General features: G+C 39.8%; 1 long non-coding RNA gene across 1 annotated transcript; it reads left to right on the top strand.

The window, feature by feature from the left end:
* Positions 1–7694: 7694 nt before the first annotated feature.
* On the top strand, positions 7695–10164 carry LOC307046773. The gene is made up of 2 exons (XR_013810235.1): positions 7695–8713; positions 9860–10164. It is a non-coding gene; the product is annotated as an uncharacterized lncRNA (long non-coding RNA).
* Positions 10165–10486: the final 322 nt, after the last annotated feature.

The raw sequence follows: 10486 nt of genomic DNA, 5'->3' as shown, positions 1-10486 counted from the left end.
CTGCAACAGCTGCATTGAATTTTGCTGCAACAGCTGCAACTGCAGTAACCCCTGCAACAGCTGCATTGAATTTTGCTGCAACAGCTGCAACGGCGGCAACCCCTGCAACAGCTGCATTGAATTTTGCTGCAACAGCGGCAACCCCTGCAACAGCTGCAACACCTGCATTGATTTTTGCTGCAACAGCTGCAACGGCGGCAACCCCTGCAACAGCTGCATTGAATTTTGCTGCAACAGCAGCAACCCCTGCAACAGCGGCAACAGCGGCAACACCTGCATTGATTTTTGCTGCCACAGCTGCAACAGCTGCAACAGCTGCAACACCTGCATTTAATTTTGCTGCAACAGCGGCAACCCCTGCAACAGCTGCAACACCTGCATTGATTTTTGCTGCCACAGCTGCAACAGCTGCAACAGCGGCAACCCCTGCAACACCTGCATTGAATTTTGCTGCCACAGCTGCAACAGCGGCAACAGCTGCAACAGCAGCAAGAGGTTGAATCTGGCAGCCCTCTGGTGTGTGACGGAGAGGTGCACGGCCTGGTGTCATGGGGTCAGAGATGTACTGAGCCAAACTATCCCACTCCTGGTTTGAAGAGGTCCTGGCAGCCAATCCCTAAAGAAAATACCAGTTTATTTTCTTCACTTCTCCCACTGTTTCACAGCCCTATTTTATTTTTCTGTCTTTTCTCTGGTGCCAATCAAGACTCTTAACACACATGTGCCAGAATGTTGAAAACTAAATAAAATAACTTGCTATTCACTTGTCTGTCTATAATGTGAAAACATACACCAATCACTTATACGCTCAAGTATGTGTTAGGTACAGGTTTATGTATTTGATTTAATACCATTTAAGACAGTTTGATGGTGCTCTATCGCTTTGATATACAGTAGAGCAGGGGTTCCCAAAGTGTGAGGCGCGCCTCCCCTGGGGGGCGCCAGAGAGCTTCAAGGGAGGCACAGACGCCAAAAAGAGGAAGAAGAGAAACATTGAAATGTAGCTAGTTAACTTCAGCTAAATGTATGCGAGCTGCAAAATATGGATAGATTTTTAGTGAAGTTACCTAAAGTGAGAGAGGAGACAGCATCTGGCAGAAAACGGATGAAGTGTGACAATGATTATTTGAAGCTAGGATTTTCATGGACCGGTCCTGATGACACTCCACTGCTACAGTGTGTTATCTGCAACGAGGTACTAGATAATGACAGTATGAGACCATGTAAACTCCGCCGTCATATTGAGACGAAACACCCATGTTTGGTGACCAAGCCACAGGAGTTTTTTGACCGGAAGCTCAAGGAATTGCAGTCACAGAAAAATGTAATTGACACATTTAGCACTGTGAATACAAAGGCAACCGAAGTATCATACCGAGAGGCGTTACGGATAGCTAAGGCAGGTAAACCTCACAACATTGGTGAAACGTTACTCCTCCCTGCTGCTAAAGACATCTCCATCGAACCTATTTCTCTCCGAGTGCAACGTATGAGGAAGCTGCCATCCTTAACCTCAACATGTTTAAAACATAAAGATAAAGAGGTTTAAAAAAGCTATTGTTTTATGTTTTAAAGACCCTGTGAAGTGTGCACCTGTGCATGATCTGTTATGCTAATACGTATAGTAATGACCAAAATTGTCCATTGGAACCCATATCAAAAGATGTTGGAATAGCAACGAATTTGACGAGTTTTGAATTTGCCGGGGAAATCTGCAGTCGACCTTCGCCTTCGTGGGCGTGGCTTGCGATCTACTGCGTGACTTCACGAGATGGACGCCGCCGCACTGTTTACATTCACCACCGTTCATTTTTTCTCTTTTTCAAAGTCGAATTTCTCAACGTTTTTGAGCTAGTATTTTCCTGGAAAGTGTGTCGGAGTCGACTGGAAGTGATTGCCAATCGAGAAAACCTGACAATGGAGGCGACAGTGAAGAAAGAGGGATGAAAAACACAGGGGAAACGATGCATTGCCGCTGGCTGTAGTAATGTCAAGTCTGCCGAAGTGGCGATGTTTCTGTTCCCAAAAGATGAAGGTGAGCCTGGCTGGTGTCATTGTTTCGTAGATTCTTTGATTGATCATGATAAATAAAGGCCACTTGTCGATTCGAGAGAGAGAGAAAGAGAGACTGAGAGAGTTACAGGGTTGTCGTTAGCATCTGGTGCTAGCTCGGAGCTAACGGAGATTAGCTGTTTCAACAATAAGGAGAGGGAGAGTGCTCTCCTGTGGGACTGAGAGAGATAACGTCATCTCAGGGAGGTAAACTGTAGCCTAAGTTATCTCAGTGGGTTTGGTCATCTATGTAAACAAATATTTCCATCTATGTAATATTAGTTGTATAAAATAGGTTAAGAAATCCTTCCAATGTTTTTTGATGATTGAAATATATGTTTCATATGAGTGTTGAGAGCTGTATCCATAAATCTCTTAATGTTGCCCTCAAAGTGCACCAAATTGATCACTTTCCTCATCTATCCTGTCCGAAAAGCTGTCCAAATCAATCATTTCTCTCACACTAGTATCACTTTCCAAAGTCTCCGCCATGTTTACAATCGCAACTGGGTACATCTTGTGACGTCACAGCCACTATCGTCTGCAACTTCCGTTCGGCTCAGACGACAAAAATTAATAATTCATTAATTCATTAATTATGAATTATAAAAAATTATTTTAGCCATGAACAGGCACAATGATATGTAAGGAATGAAATTGCCATTTCATTTTGGTGCAAAAACATGCACTTCACTGGGTCTTTAAGGAGGTGACGCTCAGCCAATCAAAAAAGAGAAAGGTAGCGAAAACAGAGCATTTTATGACATTTTCTCTTACTGGACCTCTTTGAAATGCAATTGAATACCCCTGCATTATAGCAACAACAACAATAATAATAATAATAATAATAGCAATAATAATTGGGAGGGGGGGCACGGCTGTGATTATGTTCTCTGAGGGGAGGCTCACCTTCCCACACTTTGGGAACCCCTGCAGTAGAGGATTTAAAAGCTGTTCTAAGGAACATATTCATGGTATGGGTTAAACCAGGGGTCGGCAACCCGCGGCCCACGGGCCGCATGCGGCCCTTTAAGCCCTCTGCTCTGGCTCCCTTGAGCTTAGACAAAAATAAGAAGGAAATAAAATAAAAGTATTTGTAGGACTATTTATATTTTGTTGCATGGTTGAAAATGTTTCGTATCTTGTATTTTGAGGTGATACTGTGACACATAAATAAAAAACAAAACGATTTTAATTAGGTCAACTAAAATATGCTTCACATCCTGCTATGGTCCCGCGCGAACGCCTTTTCCTGCGGGTGAATAACCTTACCCCCGGCTCGATGAGCGAATGGATAAATCAAAGAACAGTACAGGAGAAACACAGGATGTAATTCTGTGTGGACAGAGTTATATGCTTTCACAGCAAACGATGCTGGTTTACCGGTATGTTTGATATGTAGAGAGAAGTTGTCAAAGGTGCTGCAGCCTTTACGTATCGAGGAACAACGGGAACAACACGGAGAGGAAGACAGCTGACGATCTTCATTCATAATCATAGGTCATAATTCAATGGGGTATGTAATTTATTTCAGAAAACACTTTTTGTTATATTCCATGGAATGCTCTTAAAATCCCAATAGCAATGAATATATTAAATGCTTTGACAATAAATACATACAAAAATGAATCTCTGGAAGCCGTAGCGCTGTAAAAAGCACGACCAATCATCTGAGCCGGCCCGGCTAAAATAACTGGATGGCCTACTTGCCTGTCAGCCTGTCAGCCTTCCATCTGTGCACAAATTTATCTCGTGGCCTCATTGGTCATGTGCGCGTTCGTGTGTGTTGGAGGAGGGGCTCTGTGAGGAAGTCTGAAGGAAGAGGCATATTTTTTCCGGTTGTGTTTTTTCAAATTCTAGCGCACTCGAGCTGGTTTCTCCATTCTTACCTACCCTATCTTTAACTTATTTTAAGGGTGCAGCTATATGTTTTATTTATTTCAAAGTGGGCCCATTTTCATAATATTTGTTTTCCTTCAAATGTGCAGAGGACTCCCCAAGTGCTGTGTTTAATTTATTTTAAAGTAGGCCTGTGTATTATTTTTAATTCTCCTTATAGGGGTTCTTTGTTTCTTATTAGAGGTTAACAGTTTTATATAATGTAATAAATAGCCTAATAAATGCAAAAAAACTGTAGTTTTTGTCTGATATAACAATAAATACAACTTTATTAGCTATCAAGCTATGAAATATGTTTTGCGGCTCCAGACAAAAAAATGTTTGGGAAAATGCAGCAAAATGGCTCTTTTGGTCAAAAAGGTTGCAGACCCCTGGGTTAAACAGTGAGGTAGCACATTTCTCTCCCCAGTCATGTGATAGCCCCCTTCCTTTTTCATAAGGGTTAGGGTTATAATGTCAAGCATTTCAATAATTTCCATTATTTAAGGGGGGCTCATAAAATGCTTTAATTATAAAGAATAAGTGCTGAACCTACTGCTGAGATAATGGCAGTGTAATTATTGAACAGTAGGAGGCCTCAGTGAGAAATCTTCCTGTCAGTCCCACCCACTCATTACAGCTAAACATCACACCAGATACTATTTTTACTTGCACTGAGGACTGGTTTTCAGGTATTTCTTGCTTTGATTTAGAGTCTTTATCTTGCAAAGGTGCTCTTCTGTCAGGACGACATTCTTCTCGTCATCTCTTCCAGGTCACATTTGTCTTCTTCTTCCATTCCTCCCTCTCTTTGCGTCTTTGTCTCTGTTTGACTGGGCTGGAGGGTCCAAGACACGCTGCTGCACCTACACACAAAAAGAGATTGTACTAAAATGTCTGACTCAACTCTTAAATACATTTTCATTTTAAAATAATGATATATATTAACTTCTAGCTAGCCTTTCAAACAAAGGTGTCACTCAGAGCATTACTAATTGCTGCATTGCAATAATAGCTGGAACTGTCATTTATGTGTTCTGCAATAACTTGCTGAGTGTCTGCTATGAAAGGGTCTATGAATAGGATTTATTTGGGGTAAGAAATACAAGATGTTAGCAAGGATTATACGATTCACGCCAGCAAGATTTACTTATAAGTAAAAGACATTGTGGACAGACTTTTGCGAGAGAAGGAAATACTCATTTCATTTGCATGAAATTACAGAATGAGACACGTCCATGAAAAATAAAACATATGTTACAAAGTAATGTTGTGCAACAGGGAAGACTTGACATGTATGTATTGCTCTGTGAAAGGGAACCATAGATTTGTCATGACATTTTACAGTTTTTGAGACACATAATGTTTCAAGTGGAGAATAATCTCATATATAGTTTCAAAGACTGTATGTGCACAACACAAACACAAATGCCAGCCCTCTGAGAGGAAGATGCAGACTTTGCTTCTGTGAGATATTCAGCACTGCTTAAAACAGAACAATACTAATCAGAAATAGGTATATACAAATAAACACAATGCAATATTAAATAAACAAAGGCATGACAACCACAATCTCAGATGCAAAACATCATTGCATCTGCAAACGTTGCAATGTTGATTCCCTCATAGATAATTGGACGAGATTTTACCAGAAGCTCCAGATAAATCTACATCTCAAGATCACTATCTTAATATTCAGTTAAAGTGTAACTGAAAGTATCTTAGTAACACAAAAACCGCAAAAGTCAGTAAAGTTATCAAGAGACTGTAATGTTTCACTGAAAAAAGTGTTAAAAATTACAAAAACTAGCCATTTAGAGTAACAGTCAAGTGCAGTGATTCTCGACTGGTGGGTCGCGACTCGCGACCAAAAGTGGGTTGCGGCCCCGTTTCGAGTGGGTCGCAGATGTGTGAGTTTGCTGAAAAAAGTCAAACTTATTTTGAAGTCCCGATTTTCTAACGCTGTGCATGCAGTCGGCGTTGGACAGGAAGTACCGGAGACCAACGGTTTTGAAAACTTCTGTCACGTAGTGATCATCTTCTCAATAAAACATCTTTGCTGATGTTTTTTCGAGTCTTCTGGCCAATCAGAATCAAGATTGTTGCCGGATGTCCCCACGGAGAATACCTTTGCGGTAGAACTATTCTTTATAGTTAAATAATGAAATATGAACCCCGGTTGGATGATTGACAGGTCGCAGAACAATGGGAGCTATCTACCGTTACCCACAATTTAAAGTAATTCACACAGACTATCTCCTCTTTGCTCTTCTCTCTGTGTGGAGCAGCAAGCTGTCAACAAACAATGGCATAACATATTAAGTCGGGTAGCAACAGATGTATTTATTTTCTTCTCAGAGTGTACCAGAATGCGTAGTTTATATGTTAGTATTTCTAAAAATCTCCTGGGGGAGAATCCCCCCAGACCCCCTTCTGGGGTTGGGTTTTCAGTACGTCTGCCTTTTTATGTTATACATTGTTCAGCTTTGATTCCATCATCTCATTAAACCTTTTTTAATGCATGCAAAACTTTACAACTGGTAAAAAATGAAGTACTTTTTCTGAATAGATGTTCTTGAATAATCCAATTCTAATTGGCAAGTTAGTAAGGCTGGCAAGGCTGTTGCAGAGAGACAATGCAGTTTTGACTTTTTAAAAATGTTTTTTTAGATGCTTTACCGTGACTTCTTTCATGTTATTTTTAATATAAAATTACTTTTTTCAACATGCTGTTTTCATTTTTTCCCTCTATGACTTCGTTCATTATATTATGAAACACTACAGAGATTGTTATCAACATACAAATATTACAACATACAACTCACTTTTTATGACATTTTTCAACATAATTTACCTGTGCCTTCTTTTTCTTTTTGGTAGGGTTGCAGGATAATTTGCACGTCATGCATACAACCTCTCATCTTTTCTTGAAACTGACATACATTTGAAAAAAAAGGACTAGACTAGTGCTGTCCTTTTTACAAACAAGTTATTTTACTGCTTCTTCCTCGACCGTGTCTCTTCCTTCAGCCATCACAACAATCAAGTCAGATCTATCAAATTAATCATCTACCCCTTCCTTTTCCCCACCCTAGGGTCCATGTGACTCTGTAGAGTCAAAACACCTCCCCCTCCAGACCCTCCCCCTTCTTTTCCCCTCCCTTTCCTGTTTTATGCTCAGTCCCTGTGGCCGTTTCTCAATCGCGAGGAAACTGGCTTCCAAGCCAATATTTCAAAGATGCTACGTCATCGAGTGCCGCCGAAGGACTGTTCCAATCTCCAGCATACTTGGAATTCCACCGAGGCCACGTCCTTGGTTTGGGGGTAATTTCGAGGCTGCACATGGGTAGACTTCGCGTCCTTCAAATCCCCACAATGCTTTGCGCACGGACCAATTTCAAAAACCCTTGCGGAGAATGGCTGAACCGACGCAGAACAGCACACATTTAAATGTAAGTATGTAGTGGCGTAGAACATGTGTTGGTAAATATGTTACTTTGTTGCATTTGTTATCACCAAAAATGTGTTCCGTGAAAGTAAAGCAAGTTCATAATTAGATAGACATCGTGAGGTATTTATTTTCGGTACAGTTTATGTTGAAACCGTTAGAGAGAGTGGCACTTGTTAGCCTCTTCCATTCTTCTTTGGTTTCCGAAGCCTTGGCTTGGAAGTATACTTGCTTCGTTTCTGAAGGAAGTGACTTGGAAGTATGCGACTACCAAGCCACTATCCTCGCGATTGAGAAACGGCCAGAGACTCTGTCTATGGCAGGTGTCCCCATACTGTTGGTTTAAAACAAAAAGTAATCATTCAGATAATCTAGTTCCTTTCTCACAGTGTGGGTTTTAAAAAAGAAGAATAGACATCTGAGGGATGTAACATCACAGTTTTAGAGAAAATCTTTTCTTTACATGTCACAGTTTCTTTACTGTTTTTGATATAACAATGTCTCCCATTGTCTCCCCACACACATACCAAACACATGCAAACACACACACACACACACACACACACACACACACACACACACACACACACACACACACACACACACACACACACACACACACACACACACTATACTGTGACTCTAAAAGGCTAGTTTGTGTGACCTTTTTATATTTGTTATGATATTCTGATATACCATACTATTATTAGAGCCAAAACTAACTTAACCTGTTTAGCCCTGAGCCTGTTTTTCAGGTCTCAGGCTCGAAAATGACATTCCCTGAACAAATGACCATATCTTCCCTTCTAAAAGGTTTAAATTAATAATCTTTTTTCTCAAAGTAATGATAAACCTGTGACTTGGATTTATAAAAAGTCAGAATCAATATAGAGGTTTTTTATTTTAAAGAAAATTCAGATTGAACATAGTAAAAAACTGTAAATTATAGTGTCCGTCCAAAAGTTATTTTTTACTTATAGTGAAAACTACCTTTGGATGATGGGTTAGTAGACTAAAAGCTTTAGGAATCCAAAGTACAACATATAATAAGTACCCTGTATCAAGATTGATGCAAAACAAGTGAAATCTGTTTCCCCAAACACACACATGGTAAAACAAAAAGGTGGGGGCTTTTCGCCCGCAGTTTTGAATGAAAGCGAACCTATCTCTCGCTCTGACATCTGGAAACGGAAAAGCAGGGTTTATTGCTTATGGATGATCAGAAATCATTTCAAAGGGACACAGGCACATTGGATTAACCTATGGATTAACTTCAGCAGCGTTTTTATCATTGTAATGCCATTGAAGACCACTTTTGACCAGACTACGACACAGGTAAACCATGTTAGCGTTTTTAGCTACCTAGCGCCACATGTTTGATGTCTGTTTTTGTTTATAAAGTCGCGAGTTCGTATCATTGAGTGATAATGTCTGTACCCAACGATTCTGTGTCATCTCACGATCAGATCGATGGGTTGGATGTGCAGAATGGATAAATAATAAAGTTTTATGAGTGAGTTTCATTGCAGTAAATCTGTTAGCATTTTTCGCTCGTTGCTAATTCAGAGGCTCAGCGTTAGCATTGTGTGGTTTTTTTTGAAAAAAAAAGAAAATGATCAGTGAGATGAGTTTCTTCCCGTTACATGTATATAAAACATTCATAGCTTATTAAATGAACATGCCCTCAGACACTGTTTCCTGCAAGATGTTGCGGGAGGGCCTTAACAGGTTAAATCACCAATCTCCATAAGAATTAGCTTCTATTATTAACTCAACCTCATTTAAAGCTATTGCTTTCAAGCTTTTAACTTAAATACGCTCTGCAATGTTGGCTAAATACTGAGAAGTATGGTGTGAATGTAAAAACCATCCAGAAATAAAAGCTAGGTCGGGGCTAAAGTAATTAGCAACTCTTGTGTGGTATCAGACCCTTACCACCAGAACATATAAACAAACCATTTGGTCACTGTCAGTCATCAGTTCCAAGCTTCAAGCAGTTCGATATGTCCAGACATATCCAATATGGCCAACCGCAAATACTTAAAGAAAATAACTTATGATACCTGGATGTACCATACTATTACTTTTTGTTTTTGTTGTTGATACATTCAAAAATATTATAATGACTATTTGACATATACCAGGGCTATGCGATTGGCGAAGGTAATATATACCGGCCCTTTGAGTAGAATGTTAAAAAAGAAAGCTAGTTCCTGACTGTAGGGCCCACTCCTTGAATCTTTCAATATACTGATGTGTTTATTCAAAACCGTTGTTGCACTGGGGTGTGCACTTAAATTGATGTTGATGGTCAAATTAGTTAATGGTTTACATCTTAGATGACATGAGTTCTGAAAATGTCATCTGTGTGGTGTCTAGACATTTATGTTGAGTTAATTCATTTCGTTCAGTCCTTTTGTCTTTTGCTTTGTCTTGTGAAGTCATGTTTTATTTTGTAGTAACCTTTCCCTCTCGTTTCAGAGCCATTCCTGCCTCCAGTGTGATCGTCAGCCCCTCCCTTAATTGTTGCCACCTGTGTCCCCTTACCTAGTGTGTATATATAGTCTGCGTCTACCTTTGTCCTGTGCCAGTTCGTCTTGTCTCACCGGGCCTGCCGGTCATTCCTTGACCTCGTTGAGTATGTTTTTGATGGACTCCTTTTGTTTCATTTTGTATGGTCCATGTAGATGTTTTTGTTTGGAGTTTTGGATCTTATAATTTCTCAGTTTTTCCTCCTAGTGAGCGCTTTGTGTTTTTGCCTTTATTAAAGACCTTGTTAATCCTGACCTGTTTCTGGTGTTGTGCGTTTGGGTCGTGAGCCTTGTGACATTCTTAACATATGGTTCCCTGATTTCTGCGTCATACTTTTACAACATGCAATAGAAGCACTCCTACAGTATGTTGTATTACATTAATGTATCTGTAGCTATTAACATGATTGCTCATATGCTCATACATATTTCAAGGCATATTTGTCTTGAGCCCTTATTTTGGATCACTTCATCAACTGTCCCCATTCAAGAACTATTAAATAGCCCTGTTATATACTATGACCATTATTTTTCGTATTTGTTATGTATATACATATATATTTATATACCATACTAT

This window comes from Notothenia rossii, assembly GCF_949606895.1.
Source record: "Notothenia rossii genome assembly, chromosome: 7".
Taxonomy (NCBI): Eukaryota; Metazoa; Chordata; class Actinopteri; order Perciformes; family Nototheniidae; genus Notothenia; species Notothenia rossii.
Note: the sequence above shows the minus strand (reverse complement) of the source record. Positions and strands in the feature narration are given on the sequence as shown.